This window comes from Belonocnema kinseyi, chromosome 6 (assembly GCF_010883055.1).
Source record: "Belonocnema kinseyi isolate 2016_QV_RU_SX_M_011 chromosome 6, B_treatae_v1, whole genome shotgun sequence".
Lineage (NCBI taxonomy): Eukaryota > Metazoa > Arthropoda > Insecta > Hymenoptera > Cynipidae > Belonocnema > Belonocnema kinseyi.
In genome coordinates, this window is record NC_046662.1 from 144,440,323 (window position 1) to 144,446,240 (window position 5,918).

Below are 5,918 nucleotides of genomic sequence, written 5' to 3' on the forward strand. Positions count from 1 at the left end.
CGTAACCCTTTGCATCGTTCCTTCGAAGAAAAAAGCACACGTTATAGCAGGCAGAAAATAGACTGAAGTAGGTCTATAAATCAATTTAATTACGATAAAAAGTAAGATTACATGTAAACACGGAAGAGAGTATAAATGTATCGCTTAAGTCTAAGAAAAGCAGAGAGAAAAAAATTTTGAATAAAACTCTTATTCATTTGCATGCTTAAGTTACAGTTATACATTTTAATTGATACAAACATGTTTTTAAAGTGAAAACTTTCATCACTGGCATTATTTTGAAATTTATTTGCCTCAGTGCATGATTTTTCGTCATTTTTTGAGGTTATGACTCAACTATGACGTGATGGGTGATTTTGGATACCGGATTTGAATTCAGCGCCCCAAAATCCAGAGGAATACGTGTGTCTTGTTACCAGATCCGCACACTTTTTTTTGTGTGGCTCTCTAATCCTTTATTCAGGCATTTTCTGATTCCGTCAACCCTTTGACCATCATATACCATCTATTGTACCTCGAATATATTATCTTTGTGCATCTCTCTTCTCCTTGTTTAACTAATAGCTCTAACTCTATGTTCTAACACTCTATAAGTCCTTCTCTTATACTACAAACCCTTCTCATTTTTCGGCTTTCTTCCTCCCATTTTGAATTTCCCAAATTGCCTCTCGCTTCATTGTTCCGAATTTCTCCCAAACATGCTTGTGTTATTTTGTTTCCTTATCCCCTTTTTAGCTTCTGTGCAAACCTGCAGGCCCTCTTAATTCGTCTAGTAACCATATTTTCTCTTCATAACTCTTTTTTTAACATGTATCCTGGGCAACTCCAGCAAACCCCCACTACCCACCTTAAAAATCGCTTATACATTCTCTCTACTTTCCTATGTTCCTTCCATCCCCAGATAGCCACACCATACCACAACACCACCCAAACTAACGCATCAAACAACTAGACCCTCATTTTCCTATCGTTCTTAAGTCTTCTCTTTCCTATACACCATACTCGGCCCATTACCTTACTCGCATACTCAATTATTTTCCCCACCTGCAGCTCCTTTCCCCCTTCTGACTCAAACCAAATACCTAGGTGACAGAACTCCTCCACAATTTCCAATTTTTTTCCGTTCATCTACCAAACGTAATTTATTTTGCTCTTTCTATTTCTGAAGCACATCACCTTTGTCTTATCTACGTTCACGGTGAGATCTTTGGCTCTCACACATTCTTCTAAGTCGTTAAGTACGTTGATATTGTCTATAGTTCACATCCCTTTTCTAAATCCCCTCTGGAAGAAAACATAATTTTATCAATAAAGATATTAAAATTAATAAAAATAATACATTAATAAATTTATTTATGAAATTTAATATGAAAAATAATATTAAGGAAGATCTTAAACTTTGAATTAAAAAATACTTTAATGATTAATCATTAAAATTTTTATTTAAAAGTAAGATTATAGGAAAAAATTACATCATATTAATTTTAGTTCTTATACAAAAATAAATTACAGAATTTGTATTTATTAGAAAAAAATCTAATTAATATTATTGATATCAAAATTCAAATATTAAAATTTATAATTAGTAATGGAATATTTAATATATTATTAAATAAATTTACAATTTAATACTTTAATCAGACATAATACTTTTCATAATTATATAATTTTTAGATTATTAAAAAATCTCAATTCACAATAAAAAGAAAATATTATCATTAAAATTAAAACAATGTATAAAAAATTTTGATGTAATTATATTCAACTAATCATAAAGATATTGGAATATTATATTTCATATTTGGAAATGGATCAGGAATAATTGGTTCAGCTTTAATAATAATTATTCGACTAGAATTAGGTATACCTGTACAATTAATTGGAAATGACCAAATTTATAATTCAATTGTAACTGCATATGCTTTTGTAATAATTTTTTTATAGTTATAACGATTATAGTAGGAGGATTTGTAAATTATTTAGTTCCTTGAGTATTAGCAGCTCCTGATATAGCTTTTTCCCGATTAAATAATATAAGATATCGAATTTTAATTCCTGCGTTATTTTTATTACTAGCTTGTATATTAGTAGATCAAGGTGCAGGGACTGAATGAACTGTTTATCCTTCTTTATCTTCAAATTTAGGACATCCAGGCATTTTTGTTGATTTAACTATTTATTCTTTACATTTAAATGGAATCTCTTCCATTTTAGGGTCAATTGATTTTATTACTACCATTTTAAATATACGACTTAATTTAATAAAAAAAGATCAAATCCCTTTATTTGTACGATCTATTTTTTAACAACAATTTTATTATTGTTATCTTTGCCTATTTTAGCTGGAGTTATTACAATATTATTATTTGATCTTAATATAAATACTTCATTTTTTGATCCAATAGGAGGAGGTGATCCTATTTTATATCAACATTTTTTTTTATTTTTTGGTCACCCAGAAGTCTATATTTTAATTTTACCAGCATTTGGAATAATTTCACATATAATTTATATCGAATGTGGGGGAAAAAATACATTTGGATCTTTAGGTATAATGTATGCAATAATTTCTATTGGTATATTAGGATTTATTGTTTGAAGTCATCATATATTTACTGTAGGAATAGATATTGATACTCGAGCTTATTATTACCTCAGTAGCAATAATTGTTGCAATTCCCACAGGCATTAAGATTTTTAAATGACTAACAACAATATATGGATTTAAAATTAATTTTAATTTATCTATTATATGATCTTCAGGATTTATTTTCTTATTTTCTATTGGTGGAATAACTGGAGTAACATTAGCTAATTCATCAATTGATATTGTTATGCATGATACTTATTGAGCAGTTGCTCATTTTCATTATGTTTTATCAATAAGAGCTGTATTTGGAATTATTGGAGGTATAATTCATTGATATCCTGTAATTAAATGATTGACATTAAATTCAGAATGATTAAAAATTCAATTTTATTTTATATTTATTGCAGTAAATTTAACATTGTTTCCTTGACATTTTTTAGGATTAAGAGGTATACCTCGACTATATTCTGATTACTCTGATTCATATTTATTATGAAATTCAATTTCATCAACTGGTTCGTTATTATCTTTAATAAGATTTTTTTATTAATTTATATTATTTGGTAAAGAGTTGTTTCATATCGAATAATATTACTCTCATATCAGTCGGCTATAAAATATATGCAGAAATCTTAAGAAAAAGGTTGGAGATTCAGGTAGAACAAAAAGAAACTATCTCACATAATCAGACGGCATTTAGGAAAGGGATGGGAACTATATACAATATCTACATACTTAATTACTTAGTTAACCGAAACTTGGGAAGAAAGAAAGGGAAATTAGTCGGTTTATTCGTAGATTTTAAAGCAGCGTTTGATTCAGTAAACAGGAAAGTGCTATGGCAGGCAATGAAAGATAGGGGTTTACAGGAAAAGTTGGTGGAGAGGATAAAATAAATTTTTACTTGAACCAGTATTAGGATGAAAATAGGACATAAAAAAGTGCATGTTTTCTGAACAGACAGAGATCTAAGGCAAGGGTGCCCTTTGAGTGCTGCAGGTGAGGAAAAAAATTGAGTGTGCGAGTAAAGTAATGGGCCAAGTATGGCGTATTGGAGGGAGAAGATTTAAGAACGATTGGAAAATGAGGATTTGGTTGTTTGATGCGTTGGTTTGGGCGGTGTTGTGTTATGGTGTGGAGATCTGGGGATGGAAGGAACATAGGGAAGTAGAGAGCATGCATGAGCGATTTTTAAGGTGGGTAATGGGGGTTAGCTGGAGTTTCCCATGATACATATTAAGAAAAGAGTTAGGAGGAGAAAATATGGTTATTAGACAAATTACGAGAGCCTGGAGATTTGCAGAGAAGCTAAAAAGGGGAAAGGGAAGCAGAATAACACAAGAATGTTTGGGAGAAATTCGGAACAATGAAGCGAGAGGCAATTCGGGAATTTCAAAATGAAAGGAAGAAAGGAGAAAAATGAGAAGGGTTGGTAATATTTGATAAGGGGTCATGGAGTGGCACAACATAGAGTTAGAGTCAGAATATCTGCAAGAAATAAAAAAGGAAGAAAAAAGGAGTAGGGTTATACGGTTTAGAATGGGAGAAGGAGTGAGAGCATGCAGATACAGGTTGGAAAGGGACAAAAAGGGGAAAGGGATGAAAAAGGACAGGAAAAAGAGAAAATTGTTTTCAATATCGTGGAAAATGCATTTTTTATGGTAAGAGGAAACGGAAGACCTGGAAGCTCGCTTATTTTAAGAATTGATGTTACTACTGTTACTATTGTTTATCCTACGTAATGCGAAAGAGTAGAATATAAGTAGTAGTTAAGTTATACTAAGGATAGAATTGTAAATATATGTACAGGGAGCGAAGTCCCTCAAAACCGTAATAGGGAGAGATTAAATACAAATATTTAAAGTATAAGATTCAAAATGTAATTTAAAATGTTAACTTTCAAAAATATTTAATAATTTATAATTCATATTAAAATAATTAAAAATTGAATTTTCAATAATTTTGTTAAAATATAAATAGGAATTTAATTTAATTAAAAATAAAAAATTAAATTAGTAAATTAAACTTTAATTTTTATTTATATAATATAAATAAATTTAAATATTAAATCAATGAACTAAGCAAATAATAATATTGACCTGTTTATTACAAACATGTTTTTTAAAAATATTAATTAAATGTCTGATGTGCTGACTGGGTATCGATACTACACATGTCGGGTCTACACGTTGTTAAACTCTACACATTACGTGTAGACATTATATTAAGTTCATCAGCTCCACACATTTAATTCATCACCTAAAACTATGCACATGAAGTCTACAGATTAATCTTACCACGTGAAAGACTTCACATTTAAGTATACACATTGAAGTCAATACACTTAATTCACCACGTGAAAAGTCTACACATTAAATAGTAAGTCGAAAAAGTCTACACATTAAAGTCTACACATAATAACTCTGCACATTAATTCTTTTGTATTTTAAATTTCGTTATTTGAAAATTCTACACTTAAAAATTGTGCAAATTTAAGTGTACACGTTAAACTGCGCACATTAAAGTCTACACGTTAAAACTGTACACATGGAACTCTGCACATTGAAGTAAACGCGCTAAACTTATAGAAAATATGATTTTTATCACTTTATTGTGAATAATAATTTATCACTAATAATAAATTATAAGTTTAAATATAAATTGTCTGCAAAAAAACATCTATTCATTTCCCTGTATATGTACCACGGCGATATTATTTTATGCAGCTAAAGATTAAAAAGGAATGGTATCTATAAATGAGAGTTCTATAATAATAGATGTTAGCCTTGGTAACTCGGGCGGTTAAGTGCTAGGCCTTCATATTAGAATTCCGCGGTTCGATCTCTGACCTTTGAAATGTTTCCTATATACTTTTACCGCAATTTTAGTCGTTAAAATCCCAATTATAGCCCCCTTCATGCACTTTATTGCAAGTTAGTCTGTGCATATTGAAAAACTGTGAAATACGCGAAACTGGCAACATTTTCAGGATTTTATGAATAAGGATGGTCTTGAGACATACCAAACTAAACATCAAATAAGTTTTCTTGATTAAAAAAAAATTCTGATCCTTTACGAAAGCGGTCATGTGAATGTGAAGACTAAGTAGATTTGAAGGTTTTTGAAGCGGAGTTGTGTCTTTGACCAACTAGAACTAACCCAATAAAAAGATTGTTTAAATCCCCCCATCCCCAAAAATGAAAATTTTGAGTTATCTTGAAAACGGTAAGAGGTACGTGAAAACTGACAACATTTTCTGGATATTCAAGAGGGAAATCGCTTTGAACGAAACTGTTAAGGTTTTGTAGAGAAGTGTTTGTTTTGTAAA

The 5,918-nt window shown here is 30.1% G+C and overlaps 1 pseudogene; it reads left to right on the top strand.

Moving 5' to 3' along the window:
* The first annotated feature begins 2,120 nt into the window (after nucleotides 1-2,120).
* Nucleotides 2,121-2,852, top strand: LOC117175635 (annotated as a pseudogene).
* Nucleotides 2,853-5,918: the final 3,066 nt, after the last annotated feature.